The sequence below is a fragment of the Lolium rigidum genome, chromosome 7 (genome assembly GCF_022539505.1).
Source record: "Lolium rigidum isolate FL_2022 chromosome 7, APGP_CSIRO_Lrig_0.1, whole genome shotgun sequence".
NCBI classification, from domain to species: domain Eukaryota; kingdom Viridiplantae; phylum Streptophyta; class Magnoliopsida; order Poales; family Poaceae; genus Lolium; species Lolium rigidum.
In genome coordinates, this window is record NC_061514.1 from 323,193,965 (window position 1) to 323,214,442 (window position 20,478).

At 42.3% G+C, this 20,478-nt stretch overlaps 4 long non-coding RNA genes across 6 annotated transcripts; 1 reads left to right on the forward strand and 3 right to left on the reverse strand.

Annotated features, from left to right (window-relative positions):
- Positions 1 to 422: 422 nt before the first annotated feature.
- On the reverse strand, positions 423 to 2,194 carry LOC124677625. The gene is made up of 3 exons (XR_006994150.1): positions 2,105 to 2,194; positions 709 to 991; positions 423 to 485 (listed from the first exon to the last, which is right to left on the reverse strand). It is a non-coding gene; the product is annotated as an uncharacterized LOC124677625 (long non-coding RNA).
- Positions 2,195 to 3,991: 1,797 nt separating this feature from the next.
- On the reverse strand, positions 3,992 to 10,939 carry LOC124677622. Of its 3 annotated transcripts, none has more exons than XR_006994146.1 (4): positions 10,833 to 10,939; positions 4,787 to 4,828; positions 4,611 to 4,694; positions 3,992 to 4,088 (listed from the first exon to the last, which is right to left on the reverse strand). It is a non-coding gene; the product is annotated as an uncharacterized LOC124677622 (long non-coding RNA). The 3 variants fall into 3 exon arrangements; XR_006994145.1 differs by lacking the exon at positions 10,833 to 10,939 and adding an exon at positions 5,850 to 5,868; XR_006994147.1 differs by lacking the exon at positions 10,833 to 10,939 and adding an exon at positions 4,934 to 5,199.
- LOC124677623 lies at positions 6,989 to 8,257 on the reverse strand. Its single transcript, XR_006994148.1, has 3 exons — positions 8,182 to 8,257; positions 7,733 to 7,876; positions 6,989 to 7,095 (listed from the first exon to the last, which is right to left on the reverse strand). It is a non-coding gene; the product is annotated as an uncharacterized LOC124677623 (long non-coding RNA).
- Positions 10,940 to 18,871: 7,932 nt separating the features above from the next.
- LOC124677626 lies at positions 18,872 to 19,183 on the forward strand. Its single transcript, XR_006994151.1, has 2 exons — positions 18,872 to 18,937; positions 19,018 to 19,183. It is a non-coding gene; the product is annotated as an uncharacterized LOC124677626 (long non-coding RNA).
- The last annotated feature ends 1,295 nt before the right edge of the window (positions 19,184 to 20,478 follow it).

The window sequence follows — 20,478 nt, forward strand, 5'->3', positions numbered from 1 at the left end:
AAGAGCTAAGGTGATGAGCTCGGTGATTATTCATTAAACAAGTTTAGTAACAAACTTATACTTCAAGATCCAGAGCGAGAATAGATAAAGCCAATAGAGATCGAAACATGCACCTAGATGATTATCTAATAGACGTCAAAATCCTTGAGTTAATTTAGTTCAAATATGCACACACGCTTGATGATGAGATAGGACAATACAAATATACAACCATTTTATGAAATGTGGAATTGCCTATAATTCACTAAAGCTTTACACCATTACTACTCACCAATGAAACGAATAAAGTCACGAGATGAGATGACCATCCCAGCCATGTGGTGCGGGTTCCTTCTCCCACTTATTGTATTTTGCTTCAGTCATGTCTTGTGTACCAAGGATGTAAGAGACTTTGACATATCCAGAAAATCGAGTCGAGCAGACTTCTTAATCTTCTTTTCCCTCTTTTCCACCGATTTCTCCTCGCCTCTTCTCTTGCCACAAAGCTTCATCCACATCAAGAAAAATCATAACTAATTCAATTTTGTACTGCAGCCTACCAAGAATAACCATTCAACTCCAGCGAGACAGGTAAGACTATCAAAACATATCTGTAAGCTCCATCCACATCAAGAAAAAATCTCAATCTACAAAGTCACAAACCATCAATAACCCGACTTTGATTAACAACAGAAACTTGGAACAGACATAGGAGACAAGAATTTATACCTTCCAATGGCACAAGCACCTCGATAAAGCCAGACAACATTAAACTAGGGTCATCCTCTCAGCTGCCAGTCCGTGATGTGGGAAGGCCTGAGCAGAAGGGCACGTGGCATTGCAGCATCACTGGAAGCTCACTTCCATTCTCCTGAGGCTCGTTGTTGTTCAATGAGTTTCTTGGGCTTGGGTGTGCTAACCTTCATTTTCACCTTCTCGTCGTCACGTGTGAGCTGGTTGAACATCTTGCTGCATATCTGGATCATGTGCTCACCCATGATGGACAAGAATCCTAAAATAGCAACACGAGTAAAAATAAGGCATTAACAACAAAATCAAAGCATGTTCGGACAAATAAAGTGCAGGACAAGAGGAACATTAGTTAGCACATAAGCCGACAGCTCCAAGTTTTAGATTCAACCAAATACCTGAAATGATTGATACCTAAGTTATTCCTTATAAACTTTAAAGATGCTCAGTTGATTAAGCTAGATGCTAATATTAATTTATCAACCCAGATAAGAGGTATTAATTTCACAGTTGACACCAAGCACTAACAAAAGTATCTGCATACGACTAGTTCCGGTGTGGCAAGTGCCAAAGTTGACCGGACTTCGAGAATAGCAGAGCACGAACGATGACAGCTTAGTACCGACAAGAGCTAGAGTAGAAGGGGAAATGTGCAACATATGACATGACATGATACCTTGAAACCATTAGTTATAACAAGCTCAAAAAAAAAATTTGGGCTACCAGGAAACAAGGACCCTAAGGATAATTGATAAGATCAAAGCTCCATGTTGATTCAAGGGCCTCGATAATTGAAAGCTTCAAGACATCAGTAGAACATGTCTTAAAAATATTCGCTGCTTATCTTGTTCAACACATCTCCCATCAGATAAGCATCCCATCCAAGGTAATCAAAGATGACCAACGGATGTATGCCCCTGACCCTTAGACCCGTCAGAAAAGCATGCCGCCTGGCATGATGTGGCGTCCAAGGATCCCTCTAAGCCACATCAGGGGCATACTGCTCCTCTTCCACTACCTTAGACAACCGTGCAATGCAGAGGGAAAGTCTTCATTAAGACTTAAAGTGATCAGCTCGGTGATTATTCATTGAACAATTTAGTAACCAACTTGTACTACAAGATTGAGGCGAGAACCGCCAATAGAGACCAGAAGCACACAACTCGGATGATTATCTAACACAAAAGGTAAAAATCCCTAAGTAAATTAAGCTCAAATATGCACACACACACGTATACATAGTTGATTATGAGATAGGACATTACCGATATATAGCAATTTTATTTTATGAAATGTGGAATTGCCTATATTTCACAGAAGCTTTAGGCCACTACTACTCACCAATGATACAAATAAAGTCAGGAGATGAGCTCACCATCCCAGACATGTGGTGCGGGTTCCTTCTCCCACTTCTAGTATTTTGCTTCGGTCATGTCTTGTGTACCAAGCATGTGAGACTTTGACATATCCGGAAAAATCGAGTCGAGCAGCTTCTCAATCTTCCTTTTCCCATTTTCCAACAATTTCTCCTTGGATACGCCTCTTCTCTCGCCACAAGGCTCCATCCCCTTCTCCACAACCATGGACTCGCTGATTCAACTTCATAGTCGTTCCGGAAGCATATCAAACACAAAGGGGATAAATTTCGACTTAGTATGTGTGCCGATTGTGTTAGAAATATCACCATTTCATCATACCATCTTAAGCTGCAAGCATAGACAAGTCATCGACAGATAAACGGATAGGAACAATGCTTTGCTAAAATAACAATGAGAGGATCATGCAAGCAAATTCATGCACGACTAGGTCAATTTTAGCTACAAGATAGATGGCAAGCAAAGAACTACTCCCTCTGATCCTAAAAAAGAGTCTGAAGTACGATTTTACAAAAAAACATCCTTGATCTTCTTGTCTTATGAACCCGCAGTCCCCTTTCTCGCTGCTGCGCGCATGTGTAGTCTGCTGCTCGCTGCGCGCATGTACGGAGCCACTGGACACAGGTTGCATGCATAGAATTGGTTAATTCGGAAGAGGTTAATTAGAAAACTTAATTAGACTATGGTTTGGACATTTTTTTAGGATCGGAGGGAGTACATTTCCACAGCAACAAGAAACTATGCAGACTAACCAATTAAACAGAGAGAAAAAAGGCAAAGGGTAACATGCATGTTCCTCAACTAAATTATTACTACTTCTACAGTAGTCACAAATCAGATAGTAATCAAACAGAAAAAACAAAAAACCAAGAAAACAACTTGGATCGATAACTCACTAAAAATCATTTTGCCCAAGAGATGGGCCAGCAAGCAAATAGATATTAGTTTGAACGTAGAAAAGAAAAGAACAAGTAAACAGTGAAGCGAAAGCAGAACAGACCAAGAAAAGGGAGGAAAACAAGGTACTCCATCTGCTAACAAGCAACAATATATGAACATCAATAGAAAAAATCTCCAACCAGCCTCTGGAAAAGTGGCCAGACAACCGTGTAACTAGGAAGATACAAATCTCCGAGCAGCACAACAACACCGATGACAAGAGAAATATAGGCTTGAGGGTATAACCTGGCACTTTACTAGGCTAAACTCTCACTACCTATACTTCTAGCCTAATCTGAATGAAATCAAAAGCAAGAACTACAAACAGGGAAGGAGCTATGGAGTTCACTTAAAAACATTCTCCCAAGAGAAGACCAATAAGCTAATCAGTGTTTCAAGCACTCTACGAATTCAAATTGAAACAAAAAGCATTACCAAAGACACCGCTCCACAACCACATAAACATACTTACTTTCCGGTAAGTGTGGCTAGGGAACATGTCAAAGACTTCAAATAGTAGGTACCAATAAACACAAATGTTATGAACAAAATCAGTTATACACAAGCAGTGGATTTCTTTAGTCAGGTAAAAATATCACCATCCAGACAAGGAAAATGTAAAGTTTGTCATACATATCGATCTTCAAAATACTGGAACATCACAAACTCTTTCCAGGAGGTCATGACATACACATCCAGACAACATAAAGCATAAAGCAACATCATTTCATGTACCTACGCAGAAATTTGCGGTGGAATTCGCTCCTCATGGGGTCGTTGATGAACCGTTTGGGAGTCTTGGTCTCTCCATGATCCTCGGTTCTTGACTACAAAATCATCATCCCATCCGCAAAGGAAACATACAAAGAATAGTATTAAGCTCACCATAAAGCGAGGGACCTTCTTCGAAAAAGTATGTAATACGAGAAAAACATCACCGGCTTAACCTTCTCTTCACATTGAAGGATGCGGGGTTATTCCAGTGGGTTTCCTCGCATCGGCTCAGCCTCCTCATCTTGGCCTCCTCTTCTGCTTGCTGGCCGTCTTGTAGAAAACACAGGGTCGAAGAACTTAACATTAATATTTAAAGCTAAAGGAAAAAAAGGAACCTCAAAATGATAGCACAGAGAAGAAAACACAAACATTTCTAAGCATATCCTCAACTCTTTCTTTTTTTAATCCTTTTGAGCTCTGCGGTTAGAGCCTGAGTGTCATCATCGTTATCATTGCATGGATAAACTAGAATAAACTGAGATAATTAGTTCAACTAAAAAGGGACCAAATAAACAACCGTTTACCAAAATAATTCAAAACCCTAAACATAATTTCAAGACACTCCAACTAGAATGAACTAAGCATGCTTGGGAGTGTATTAATATGTTATCTAATACCGAAGTTTACGGTAGATAGCACAGAAAGGACCATTTCATCTCAGATCCATGACACAATTTATTAGTGCAGTTAGAAGATGTAGCATTTAATCCTGACAATGCAACAGCGGGAAGAGTCTCATCAACATTTTGGACAAGTATGCTTTATTAATTACTGAGCAAGAAGTAAACAAACCTTTCATCGTCACTTCTGGGCTCCACATCAGAGTCATCTACATCAAGTTCCCGTGGAACTATCTTATCCTCGTCCCGTTTGAATCTGTGATTGCCAACAGAGTAAATGTTCATGCTGCCTTGAACATAAACAAGCACTAAACAGGCTCTGCTATAGCATTATTTAGTTTCACCGACCTTCTAAGAGCAGGCCTGAACTTTTTCGCCGGTCCCTCTCGTCTGCAAGAAAAAAGAGGTTTCATTTATTAATTACAATTCAAAGGTACAAGGCAACAACAGAAGACAATGTATGAGAGGGGTTTGATGCATCCGTTTAAGACATACCCCCGTAATCATCACCCTTAATCAGCTACATCTAATGATTAGGATTAGCCTAATGGTGTAATACCAATTTCCACACCCCACGCCCATGCCATTTGCCACCAATCCCCCACCGCACGGATTGTCCAAAACCTGCAGCATCCACTCAAAAAATAGAAAAACTACCCGTCATCAAGAGCAGGACCACGCTGCCGCCTCCCGAGTCCTGACCATATATCTCACCATGCCGCCCCAGGCGTCCCGCCGTGCACTGCCAACCCCGCAAGGTTCTCTGAATGTCACCCAGTCCGAGGAGATCCTTGCGCTCCTCGACTAGCAGCTCATCTCCGGAGAGGCCGGGTTTTTGCCGTGGGGAAGTACGCAGCCACCACCAACTCGGCAAGGCGACAACGACCACGACTTGAAGGAGGCCAAGCTCCACGCGAGGCTCCACTCTCGACCACATCTAAGAAGCCGACGGATCTTACGGTTCTCTCCCGATGTCCATCGGAAAATAGTCTATCAAATTTGTTCTTGACGATCGCAGTGGACGTGACAAACATGCAAACACCAAACTCGGGTGAAATTATCAAAACATTCGGACACCAATGAATTTTGTTCAACGCTGGGTTTCAATAACCAGAGTACACTATTCCAATGGGAGAATGCACACCATCCTCAACCTCTTCTCGTTTCACTAACATCGATCAGTCCAATTCTCATTTCTTACAATATGGCAAAGGATTGGTGGTATAGTGGACAATAGAAAGGTGAGGTTGAGATGAATGTACATGGGAAAGGGAATGAGATCCACTATCTACAACATAGTTTGGAGATACGTGGTAATGCAGCAACAGTTATAGGAAAGTAGACGAGGCTTAACATCACCGCCAATCATAGAGCACATGGGAGCCGGAACCGAAGGTGGACCGTAGTTTACCGGAGAGCGTAGTCGAGGCCGAACATCACCGCCGCCAAGCCGAGGAGGTAGTCCAAGCAGGGGGCCAAATCAAGCACACATCCTATCAAGTCGGAGATGAAAGAAAAGGCAGCAGGTGTCGAACTTAGAACGATCTAATTTGCTTTGTTCGCTTCATCCTTTCCTGTGACATACCAAACCTGAATTACCTATGAAGAAACAAGCTCATGTCAAACCGGGCTAGTTGCTTCTAATAATAATAATCTGAAGAAATGAATATACAATGCCACTTTACTCTGCCAAAAGAAAGATAAAATAAAATTCATTGTTCATGGACATAAGTTTCTTTCAACTTGGAAAATTTACTATTGTTTTGATAGCAACAATCATATCAAGTGTTTGGGTGATGTTGATGCCAACTAAGTTGTTATATTGTTGATTTAAGCACTGCAATATCCCCAATTCGGACAATCCACTTAGTTTGAAAAAATGGAAAATGTAGATGATAGCTAAAGTTATTTTGTACTATGGATGCTTCGGAGATGCTCGGATATTTATAAGAACAGAAATTAAGTCGTGCCATTGAGAACAAAACCAGACTTTCAACTATCATGCATAGCGAGATAGATAAGATAGTATATGTGCAGTTACCATGGACAAAAATTGCGTTGACAAGAATGGTATATGTTCGTAACATATATTTTCTCATTACGGAGTCTAAATGAGAATTGCACTACAAATTTAACGCCACACTAGTGTTGGCAATATTTCATGATTTAAAAAATAATAATTAATTTGTACCGTCAGACTACGAAAGAATAACCATTCAACTGTAGCAAGACAAGTAAGACTATCAATACATATCTATAAGATCCATCCACATCAAGAAAAAATCTCAAGCTACAGAGTCACAACCCATCAGAAACCTGACTTTGATTAACGTAATAAAACTTGGATCGTACCTAGGAGGCAAGAATTTATACCTTCCAATGGTCGAAGCACCTCGATAAAGCCGTACATCATTAAAACAGGGTCATCCTCTCAACTGTCGGTCCGTGATGTGGGAAGGCTCGACCTGTAAGGGCACGTGGCGTAGCACTTGCCACCGGGAGCTCACTACCATTTTCCCGAGGCTCACCGTCGTGCAATGAGTTTTTGGGCTTGGTTTTCCTAACCTTCCTTTTCACCTACTCGTCGTCGCGTGTGAGCTAGTCGGTCGGCTTGGTGCTTATCCGGATCGTGTACTCACTCATGACAGACAAGAATCCTGAAATATCATCGTGAATAAAAGTAAGGCATTAACAACAAAATCAAAATATGTCCGGACAAATAAAATGCAGGACAAGAGGAACGGGAGTTAGCACATAGCGAGGCAGGCTCCAAGTTTTAGATTCATCAAAATACCTGAAATTGTTGATACCTATGTTATTCCTTATAAACTTTCAAGATGCATGCTCAGTTGATTAAGCTAGATGGTAATATTAATGTATCAGCCCAGATCAGAGGGATTAATTTCACAGCTGACACCAACACTAACAAAAGCAGCTGCATATGACAGTTCTGGTGCGGCGGTGCCAAAGTTGATCAGACTTTGAGAATATCACACATATATTGTTGACAACAGCTAGAGTAAAAGTGGGAAATGTGCAATAATTGAAACTACGTGAATGCTTGAAATCCTTAGTTAATATTAGCATCTAGCTTAATCCTTAGTTGAGCTACCAACGAACAAGGACCCTAAGAGCAACCGATAAGATCAAAGATCCATGTTGATTCAAGGGCCTCAATAATTGTAAGCTTCAAGACATCGTAGAATATGTCTAAAAAATATTCAATGCTTAACTTGTTCGGAACATGGTCCCATCAGAAAAGCATCCCATCCCAGGTAATCAAAGATCACACACCTTCTGCTGCACCCAGCCAATGGATGTAAGCCCCTGACACCCATCCCCATCAGAAAAAAGCATGCCACCTGGCATGATCTGGCATCCAAGGCTCCCTTCAAGCCACATCAGGGGCATACTGCTCCGCTTCCACTACCTTCACACCTACGAAATGCAGAGGGAGAATCATCATTAAGAGCTAAGGTATTGAACTCGGTGATTATGCATTTAACAGTTTAGTAACAAACTTATACTGCAAGATCGAGACGAGAATAGATAAAGCCAACAGAGACCAGAAGCACACAACCGGATGCTTATCTAACAAAAGTCAAAATCTTTAAGTAAATTAAAAGCTCAAATATGCGGATACGGTTGATTATGAGATAGGACAATACCAATATATAGCCATTTAATTTATGAAATGTGGAATTTACTATATTTCATAGAAGCTTTACGCCACTACTACTCACCAATGAAACGAATAAAGTCAGGAGATGAGATCACCATCCCAAACATGTGGTGCGGGTTCATTGTCCCACTTCTAGTATTTTGCTTCGACTCATGTCTTCCGTAGCAATCACGTAAGACTTTGGCATATACGTAAAATTCGAGTCAAGCAGCCTTTCTTAATCTTCTTTTTCCCGTTTTCCAACAATTTCTCCTTGGATACGCCTCTTCTCTCGCCACAAGGGTCCATCCTCTTCTCCACAACCATCAACTCGCTAATTCAACTTCCTAATTGTTCCGGAAGCATATCAAACACAAAGGAGATAAATTTCGACTTAGCATGTGTGCCAGCTTGCGTGAGCTAAATGAAGGGGACATAATCATCATTTCATCATACCATCTTAAGTCGCAAAGATAGACAAGTCATCAAGCAGACAAACGGATAGGAAGAATGCTATAGTACAAAAACCATGAGAGGATCATGTAGGAAATTCATGTACGGCTAAGTCAATTCTAGCTACAAGATAGATGGCAAGCAAGGAGCTACATTCCCAGAGCTACAAGAAACTATGCACACTAAGCAGTTAAAGAGAGAGAAAAGGAATTCGCCCTATCCCCTCCAGAGCAGCCCTCTAAAGAAGTAGCCAGCTAACAGTGGAGGAAAATGATATCAGTCTCCGAGCAGCACACCAACTCTTCCAAGAGAAACAGAGGTAAAGAGTAACCTGCCACATTCCTCGTCTAAACTATTACTACTTCTATAATAGTAAAAAATCAGACAACAATCAAACAGAAAGAACCACAAACCAAGAAAACAACTTAGATCGATGGCTCACTAAATATCATTTTGCCCATGAGATGGGCCAGCAAACAAATAGATATTAGTTTGAACGTAGAAAATAAAAGAACAAATAAACAAAGAAGCCAATGCAAAAAAAAGACCAAAAAGGGGGAGGAAAATAAGCTACTTCATCCGATAACAAGCAACAATACCCGAACATCGCTGACAAAATCTCCATCCAACCTCGGAAAAGTGGCCAGACAACCGTGTAACTAGGAAGATATAGGCTGAAAAGTGCCCAGACAAAATCTTTGAGCAGCAAAACAACTCGAATGACAAGAGAAATATAGGCTGGAGGGTGTAACCTCCCACTTTACTAGGCTAAACTCTCATTACCTATACTTCTAGCCTAATCTGAAAGCTATCAAAAGCAAGAACTATAAACGTAGAAGGAACTATGGGGTTCAGTTAAAAACATTCTCCCAAGAGAAGACCAATTAAGAAGTTAAACGGTGTTTCAAGCACTCAACGAATTCAGCTGAAACACAAAGCATTACCAAAGACTGCACAACAACATAAACATACTTACTTTCAAGGTAAATGTGGCTAGGGAATATGTCAAAGACTTCAAATATTAGATCTTCAGAATACTGGCTAGGGAACATGTCAACCAATAAAGACAAAATTTATGACACAACATATCAGTTATACACAAGCGGTGGATTTGTTTAGTCAGGTAAAAATATCATCATCCAGACAAGAAAAATGTTAACAGTTTGTCATACATATCAATCTTCATAATACCGGAACATCGCCAGCTTCTTTCCAAGATATCATAACATACACGCTCCGTACAACATAAAGCATAAAATAAAATTGTTTCATGTACCTATGCAGAAACTTGCGATGGCAATCACTCTTAATGGTGTTGTTGATGAACCTTTTTGGATTCTTGGTCTCTCCACGATCTTGTTCTTGAATACAACATCATCATCCTACCTGCAAAGGAAACATGAAAAGAACATTATTAAGCATTTAAACATATCCTCGTCTCTTTCTATTTAAACCTTTTGAGCTCTGCGATTAGAGCCTCAGTGTCATCATCGTCATTGTTGTATGGAAGTTGCAATTTGATGAGTAAGAACTGGAATAAACTGAGATAATCAGTTCAACTAAAAAGGGCCCAAATACAAAACCATGTACAAAAATAATTCAAGACCCTCAACTAAATTTCAAGACAGTTGTGCACCATTCTTTTTGCCGTTTTACAATTTGGTCTAAACACGTCCCGACTAGAACGAACTAAGCATGCTTGCGAGTTTATTAATATGTTACCAATACCAAAGTTTATGGTACATAGCACAAACGTAACAGCTTTCCGCCCCAAACCACGATGCAATTTATTAATTCAGCTAGACGATGTAAAAGTTAATCCCGTCCATGCAACAGCAAGCAAAGGCTCATCAACACTTTGGAGAAGTATGGTTTATCAATTATCGAGCAAGAAGTAAACAGGCCTTTCATCATTACTTGTGGCATCCACGTCAGAGTCAGATGCATCAATTTCCCATGAAACTATCTTATCCTCATCTCGTTTGAACCTGTGATTGCCAACGGAGTAAATATTCATGCTGTTTTGAACATATACAAGCACTTAACAGGTTTTGCTATAGCATTAATTAGTTCCACCAACACTCAAAGAGCAGGCCTGATCTTTTTCGTCGGTACATCTCGTTTTGCAAGAAAAAATAGGTTTCATTTATCAATTATGATTCAAAGTTACACGGCAACAACAGAAGTCAAACATCACAGGAGAGAAGTTATGCTTATGGCAAGCCCGATATCGATAGACAAGGGAGAAAGCGCATATATATATGGACCCAGAGGTATTACCAACATAGGACTTATCCTTGGATGAGAAGTTCTTGCGTTCACGTTCCTCAAGTTCATCCCTGAGATTCCTCTTATGTACCTCCTCTTGAGTTTGTTGTCCCTCCGTCCGCACATGAGAGTGGGAAGGTCGGTATTTATTGAGACGAAGATACCACAAAAACTATCAGAGTTAGTTAGCTTTATGTGGTGCTATTGAATTTGGTTAACTAATAAAGAAGTGGGAAAGATATGAATCATGATAGAGCAAATTGTGGAGTGGAGCAGCAACACTGCTATGTGACTGCAAATCTTTCATTCGCCAAAGAAAAATAGTAAATCTGTCATTCCCCAAAGAACTTGCGCATATATAGTAATTGGAGCCACACAAACAATCTGAAAATCTAGCCAATTGATACCTAATTATCCCCCCCCCCCCAATCAAATTCTGCACCAACAGAAGCTAACATGAGCAACTAAAAACGACAAAAGAGATATGTTTTCTTCAACAGATTGGTGGACTGATCGACTTAATCATGAGACCATACAAGCATTAGATATAGCATATCAACATCCATACAACTTCTATAATTTTTTCGTACCGTGAGAATATAAGCCCCAAAGCTATTTTTCTGAACATACACACTAATATAAAAAGCACGAGAGGGGTTGGATCCATATAACATCTATCACACGATTTCCCGCATATAACACTTTAGAGTTCTCCAATGATGCATCAGTTTAAGTTGTACCCTCATATAACCATCACCCTTAATCACCTAAATCTAACGATTAGGATTAGCATAATGATGTAGTACCAATTTCCACACCCACGCCCATGCCATTTGCCACCAATCCCCCGCCCGCACAGATTGTCCAAAAACTGCAGCATACACTCGAAAAATAGAATAACCGCCCATCATCGAGAGCAGTACCACGCCGCCGCATCCCAATTCCTGACCATATTTTTCATCGCGCCGCCCTGAGCGTCCCGCCGCGCACCGCCAGCCCCACAAGATTCTCTCGAATGACGCCCGGTCCGAGGATAACCATGTGCTCCTCGATGGCCAGTCTGCAGTCATCCCCGTAGAGGCGAGGTTTTTGTCGTGGAAAGGCACGCAGCCAAGCACCAACCGACAAGGCGACAATGACCCGAAGAAGGCCAAGCCGCACATGAGGCACCACTCACCGATCACATCTAAGAAGCCGACAGATCTCATGGTTCTCTCTTGATATCCATCAGGAAATAATCTCTCAAATTTGTTCTCGACAAACACAAGGATATGAAACGTGGAGACACCAAGGTGGGTGAGATTGTGAAAACATTCAGACACCAATGTATTTTGTTCAACGCTGGGTTTTAATAATCAGAAGACACTATTCCAATGGGAGAATGCACACCATCGTCAACATGGGTCTGTATCACTAACTATTTAGATACACTACCACTCTTTGTTGCTTAATACCGTTTATTTTTCTGGTAACTATTTTTATGTACATGGTTTGTGTTGACTAACTCTTGTATCACATCTCATTTGCAATAATACTGGACTCATACATAATGGTCCGTGGTCCAACACGAAGCAAACAGAAACCAATTACAGATTATGGATACATTATTTTCTGACATCCACAAGAATTGGGAGAACATTAAAATTCCGATGGAGCCTTTCATTTTTTTTTGCTAACTAGAAACTTTGGATGCGAGTAACTCGTAGCAAGTTTGTTATTGTTGGCCTCATAATAAAGCTTGGTAGAATCCTGAGAAAGAAGGCAACTGTAATTGTGCTTTAGTAGACGAGTACATGCTATGGGATCGAGCAGTAGGGTAAACTGTATTGTGCAATGCATTATCTTATATTTTGAAGCAGAATGCTCACAGTATAAATTATATATATTTGTTGATCTAACATATACTAGAAATTTTGTGCCAATGATCTAGCTATGAATGAGCCATTCAAAGACATATGCTTGGCATATCTAGTGATTCTTCCTTTAGTCTACTACAATAATATATTTGCAGTGTATTTTTGTTGAGTTCATATCAGTCCAGACGCCCATTGCGCGTGCGAGATTACTTGTGTGTCTGTAAGTAAGGGACCTGAAATTGTATCCAAAACTGAAAGTAGGCAGTGCATAAGAGCTGAATTGCATTTTGTGCAATCAGTAGCAAACCGTCTCTGTTTTATCTACAGGAATGAATCAAAAGCAAGCCACCAGTATCACAAATATAATCATCGTCACTTGGACACATTTACCACAGCCATTGCACATCTTTTTTGCATCAAATTAGCAGTGTCCAGTGAAGTTCATGAACATAGTAGATAGAAAGAAACGAAATTTACAAGGAATAACAGGCATGAAGGAGAAGGAGGAGAGGGGCCTCACCGGGCAGCTGCAGGTTGGGGAGGTGGCTGACGGCAGCGGGAACAGAGTGGTGCCAGGTCGGCGGCCACAGCTCGGGGAGGTTGTCCTGGAGGTCGCCGGCGGCCGGGAAAGCGACCACCATTTACTCCGCCTTGCCTCCCTGCTACGAGCTCCACGGTGGCGGGACGCGGACGCCGTGGAGGAGGCCCTCCGGCGGCCGCCCGCTGATGCTGTTTGGGCCGTCGCCCATGGCGGGCGCAGCGAGTCGGAGGGGCACCGGGATCCCAGGTCGACGGGAGGCGCCACGACGGCGAGTGGGGTCGTGACCTGCGCCGGCGCCGCCACGGGGGCGCCCAAGTCCGTGCGCTCCGGATGGTGAGGACAAGGACCGGGCGGAGGTTCTCGACGCCGGCATGTAGGGAATCATGGGGGCGGATGGGGATTGGGTAGGTGGGGGTGTCCGGTGGCGAGGGAATCGCGTTGGTGTGGTGGGGTGGCCTGCCGGTGAACTGCAAGGCGGGGTTATCACCGGAGAGCAGCACCGAGCGGCGGCGGCGGCGGCGGCGGCGGATTGAGTGAGAGAGATCGATAGGAGAACGGAGGTCATGCGTTGTGCGTTCCTTCCGTCTTCTCATGTAAATTACCTCCCCTTTTACTGCCCAATCAGCATTTACAGGGATGGATGTATTATTACTCCGTAAAAATAGGATTTGTTGACTCACAAAGCAGGCCAATCAGCCTATTAAACTTGTTAACTCATATATCACGGCACTATATCACAATTTTAAAAAGCAACGCAGTTATTTACAGTAGTAATACATGAATCACGCAGATCACCAAGTAAATTGGGTGCACATTGATAGCCGGGATGGCTCCATCGGATTTAATTCGTCCGGTAATCCTACTAGATCGACGCTTTGCCTACCGTACCTAGGATTAATGACTCTCCCATTCCTTTTCTCTTCCCACTTAATTCCTATTACTAATACGTCATGCATTGGCTAGATAAATGAACATGTCGCTTGATTTTAGGGTATTAATATTAGTCCGTCCTTTGATATTACTCATGAAAAAGAGGAGGGACTTGCCCAAACGAAGAGAGTAGCCCTTCCATGAAAAAGTGCAAGTAATCAAGCAATTACACATTTGATTAACCCATTTGAATAAATCAATTCTTTTCCATTCATGCACCTACTATGTGATGCCTTATTTGCTATCATCTCGTTTCATGCCTATGGATTTATATACTCTTGATAAATAAATAAAAATTGCGAGATCAGATAAACTCTTTTTCTGAAAGGGGGGGGGGGGGGGCTGTTAAACAAACTTGAGAGAACAGGGATGAGGTTGAACACCAAAGTCGACATCCCCCACTTCCGGTGAGTCGACGATTTCATGAGAGCAAGGAGAAGAAGCATTTTTGCCGACGTTGATGGTTCCATGTAGACACCCGCTCTTCCCCGGTATACTCTGCTCATAAGATCACGGTTGAACCGTGGCTTGATGACTCTGACAATCAGCCTTGCATCTACAATGACACAAAAAGAGCAGCGGCATGGTCTTCAACCCATACATATCCTCGGACTCCGGGGAAAATTCGAACTAGGTTCTTAGTTAATGTTCGATGTGCAGGGAAAATACCTTCTTTGTAGCCATCTCTTGCATGCATTGTATCTTTCGTCATATGCTTGGCATCGTAAAAAAATGTTCTTGTACTCACACTCTACCTCGGTGACACAAAATATCGACTCAACTCCCCAAGATCAACAATTACACCCCGAGTCCGCTCATGCCAAAAAAAAAACAAAGAGTGATGAGATGCCATGCGAGATGAAGGAAACGATGAAACTTAGGGTGGGTGTCGTTGTCCGAGAAGTCCAAAAATATCTAAATATAGGCTCAAAAACCTCCCCGTGCTTGCTAATGTATATATAGGCAATGAACCCAAGTTCTAGAACTCTTAAAGTAGAAGTGCATATTAGTTCTGGAATAATGGTGCTCTCCAATAACACCACAATGCTATAGTAGATAGGATAATACAAAATGAAAATTTAGAACCTAAACTATCGTGATTGGTTCGACTTTAACTTTGACCTATGAAATACTTCATATTTACATCTCGATCTATATAAAACATTTTGATCATGATCATTGTTGGAGATGATATATGTGAATCGGTGTTGTGTTCTTCATCGCGCTTAACAATCTTGGGTGTCGGAGCCATCGCCCATCTGTGCAATCATTGTCCTTAGTTTATGCTAAGGGATAGTTAATAGCTATCATTAATTTGTCACATGTTTTTTGTTTCATTATTTTATGCTTTAGGATTTATTACCTATTATTTCTTGTGCCATTAAGCTTTTTTATATTATGCTAGTATAAACATCGATATGTCTGTTGTTAGCCACATCAAGGATGACAAGATAGACATCATGCAAATCTATGCATGGTTTGAGAACCCCTATAGTCATCCTTTTATGGCAATGTACACCCGAGGTCTTATACATGCATGTATTTAAGTACACACTCATATTTTGTAAGTTTGGTCGATGTCATCGCCTCTAACTATGAGATTTAAGTTAAATATTAGTCCATTATTGTCGGTGGCAGCGCATGTTAATATTGTTTTGTGCTTATATCGCAAGGCTTTTACGCCACCATCCCCAACATGAGTGTACATTGTTACTCATTGTCCCTCATGCCTTAGTTGGAGAACAATTTGGGAGTTGTGCTGAAAAGTGTATAACTTTTTTGCAATCTAGTGTCTCTAGTTGTATCACCAATAATGAGTCATACATGTATTCATTGATGTCGGTCTTGTGTTGACCCGCGAACCCATCATTGTTTACATGGGCCTTATGATGTGGGCCTTGAATATATCGAGATAACTTTACCTCTTTTCGTCTATCTATCCCTTGGGATCTAGCCTAAGAGGAGCTAGGTTATGATCACGGTGTCCCAATCAAAGTTTTCTTGGCATTCTAGGAAGAGCCTTCAACAAAATGTTGTGTTTCGACCATGGTGATGACACCTTCGTGTCTGCACCATCTTAGTAAGTTATCTTTCGCCTTACGCGGCAAGCACTCTTGAGTGGTCTCGTAGTCTCGGGTATCTAATGCATTTCCATGAACACTTCTCGTTAATATTGCGGTAGGTGTCTACGCATTACTAAAAGGACACCCGGAGGCCTCCTAGAGGAGGGTGAATAGTTGGTTTAAACTTTTATGGTATTGGTGTCCTCCTAATGCCGATCCGTCGATGATGTTTATTGGCCTAAACTACCATGCTTGGTTCGACTTTAACTTTGACCTATGACTTTTTGCATATTAAACTCAAGTTATGAAAAACATTTTAATCACGACCATCGTTGGAGATGATATATGTGAATTGGTGTTGTGTTCTACATCGGCCTCTCCGTGTCGGAGCCATCGCCTACGCTTGTCATCATCGTCCTTAGTTTATTCGAAGGGATACTTAATAGCTACCATTTCCCTGTCACATGTTTTTTGGTTCATTATTTTATGCTTTGAGATTTATTACCTATTATTTCATGTGACATTAGGTTGGTTCTATTATGCTAGTATAAACATCGATATATCTGTCGTTGGCCACATCAAGGATGACCAGATAGTCACCATGCAAATCTCTGCATGGTTTGAGAACCTCTATAATCCTCCTTTTACGGCAATGTACACCCGAGGTCTTATGCGTGCATGTGCCTAAGTACACACTCATATTTTGTAAGTATGGTCGATGGCATCGCCTCTAACTACGAGATTTAAGTTCGATATTAGTCCACCATTGTCTTTGATGGCGCATGTGTCCTAAAACCACGTGTAATACTTTATTTATTATATTGATAACTTTTTGAGAAGGCTTTTACTTAATCTTGTTTTGTGCTTATTTCGCAAGGCATTTACGCCACCATCTCCGACGCATGTGTACATTGTTAGCGCCAATGCCGAGAGCATGAGGCCCGACAACAGCTAGGCCGTGCACCCATTGTCCCCGTTGCCTTATTTGGAGAGCTATTTGTGAGTTGTGCTGACAAGTGTATAACCTTTTGTGGTCTAGTGTTACCGATTCTATCACCAATAACGAGTCATACCTACATTTTCTTTGATGTGGGTCTTATGTTGGCTTGCGAATCCATCAATGTCTACTTTGCCATTTATGATGTTGGGCTTGAAGGCATCAGATAATTTTGCCTTTTTTCATCCCTCTATCCCATGGGATATAGCCGTAGAGGAACTAGGTTATGATCACGGTGTCCGAAGCAAAGCTGTCTTGTCATCCTAGGGAGAGCCTTCAACAACATGTTATGTTTCGACCATGGTGATGACATTTCGGTGCTGCACCTTCTCCGTAAGTTATCTTTCGCCTTTCTCGAGAAACACTCTAGAGTGGTCCCATAGTCTCGGGTATAAAACGCCTTTTCATCGACACTTCTCGGTACTCTTGCGGTTGGTGGCGGTCTTTATACACTCACTGGCATCAGCGACACTCCTAGACCCTAGCATATTGGATCGAGGTTTCACGAGGCGTTGTTTCGATACATGGCTTGTTGGCTCGTGTCTGCCTTCGTATCGCCTTTCGCCGGGTAACATGGGTATCACATCGATGCATGTGCCGTGGTTGTGATTGTCCTCCGCCATCGCCGGACCGCGGTTGCCTCCCTCGAGGCGTGTGCATGTAAATACCCGCCAATCCATGATATCCTCGAACTTAGCGTGCCACACAGATTTTTGTCGACAAAACTTTTCGAAAAATGTCTATTGTCCCAATGGTAACAAGTGCAATGGGGTGCAAATGCATATGTGCATGTTTGAAAATTTTATCATGTATTCATGTATGTGTTGTGGTAGAAGTACCACATATAAATTACATACGAAGCTAGCTATAGTAGTGCATGCATCCATCCATCGATTTGTACGCTCATTCCAATACATACGCACGCATGTACTACTACTACTACTTGCTTAAATACCAAACGAGACTTGAGTGAGATGCTGTAGAGTTTTTTTTTTTTTTTTGAGATGTAGAGTTTTTATTTTGGAGCTGTGCGAGCGGGAAATTTCTTTTTTTTTTTGAGAGCTAATAAATACTTTAGATTGGGCTAAGCAATATAAATACTTTAGTTTGGGCTAAGCAATCACAGACGGGATTTTGGGCCATAATCACGGACTGAATTTTGGCCAGCGTCACACCATCTCCGTGACTCCGTCTTGTGCTTTCCCAATACCCAACTCCTTCTCGATCTCCTCTCAATATCGCCGGCCACCCACAACCTCCGCCGCCCCAGACCACCGGCGGCTCCTCCCCTCTGCTGACCCTCCTCCCCTCCACCTCTATCGCGCCCAGCTCGACCAGATACATGCCCCTCCGCCCTCTTTCTGCCGCTCCATTCTCGCCTCTGGCTGGGCCACGCCGGCGTCGCCACCGTCCGGCGCTGCTCCGACACCGTACCTCCTGCATAATCCCTCGCCGACGCGCGTCCAATCAAGCCTGAACCTTCGCCACCGCGAAACCCTAGGTCGCCGGCCGGCCGGCCGGCCGGCCGGCCGGCGTCGTGGACGGCGCGGGCCAGGCCACACGCGACGCCTCCTCCATTGTCTTCCGCGTCCCCTACCTCGCCTCGCCGCTCCGTCCCTGGGCTCCCTTCACCACCGGGTCCTCGCGCCCGGAGGCCGTGGCCGTGCAGATGGAGCCGTCCAGCGGAGTCGCCGGCACCGGAACGTCGACCACCCCAGGTGCTTCTCGAGGTATTAGCCGTGCCCCAACCCGCAACCCCCGATCCTCTTCTCCCCAATTCTGAAACAAAAATTGAATCTTCCTTGTTCAGGCAGCCGGAGGAGTGCTGCTGATGGTCAATAAATGTTCAGAGTGTTGTGTTGCAACACGAACCAATCTTTTTCATGTGTAATTGATCAAAGTGGGTTTGTGATCACAATGATGGCTTGATGACTGAATCTGGTTGATGGATTCATGTGATGATGATTCTTTCGCGACTGCGTCTCCTTCAGATGTTATAATAATCAAGCTAGGCATGTGTTGTTCCAGGATTTGATTGCATGAGCTTTTCATGCCGTGCACTATTGGTTGTCATTCGTTTTTGAGCTGTGATGACTTCCTCTCTAGTTTATTTAAGATGTTTCATGGAGTGTCTATTTCGTTAGGCTCGTGAGTTGCTTATTGCTGAATGAAAAGGCGGGAACCTTAGCATGCATGTTCACTCATGCACATACAGAAACTTGCTGTCATTTTTGTATACCTGGTTTCCATTTAGAGCTGGTCATCATGTTTTAATTCTTCTTGAGGAGGAGTAGATGATGGATCCTGCAGCTGGGTGCATCTTGCAGCTGCTTTTCTACCTCCTTAACTCTGTGTTTAATATGGTTTATTAGCTGGAGTAATCTTTTTGTTTTGTAAATAATAAATCTGATGGTCTAGAGCTGAGCAGCATCATGTGTTTGTTAAACCCAGCCAGTGTTGTGGGTGGGTACTAGGTAGCATCGTGCTCGGAACAGTGAAGAAGATCCCGGACCAATACGTGGAGATAATCAGCCAGCGCATCTGATAAAACCTAGTAATATTTGAGAGATATATAACTGAAGGTTCTGGAGGTACAAATCGTTCTAGTTTATGTAGTACCACAAATTGTTTTGTTTAGATTCTTGTTCATAATCATACAGTCTAGAATATGATTACATGAGTTGTGCTTCTTTTGCGGTTGTTTCCGTCTGCCCATTGTCCTTGTCTGAGTCGGCGACTGTGCCATGAGACGAAGATCTGATGCACATCCATGGTGGCTCTTGCCGATTCGACTATCTTCAGGTATATAGCATCACCATTTATTGTAACTAAAAATGTTCCTGTTGGCAAGATGATATGCTCATGCCATGTGCTAAATTAACACAGTCTCCACTTCTTACTTGTTCATGCCAGGTGCTCTGGTGGTTGTGAAAAACGATATGCGGTCTCCGTGACTTGCCTCCTTCCTCATGGTCTCCCTTGACGTCCTAGGCGCCCGGTGAGACATCAAGTTCTCCCTGAACCCTTAGACTGAACATGGACTCTCTGCGCTAGTGGATGTTTTTTTTTTTATCTTGAGCATGAATTGGTTCTCGGCCTAGTGTATGAGCTTCAGTTTGTTATTCCACTTCTAGTGCATGGATTTGTTCTAGGTTAAATGCAAGAGTTGGTTCAGATTGGGTGGATGGTAGTTCAAATAGCCTTGTAAATCTTTTATGTGTGTCTGGCCTATAGCCACTTTACAAAATGACAAGGATTTTGATTGCTGCAA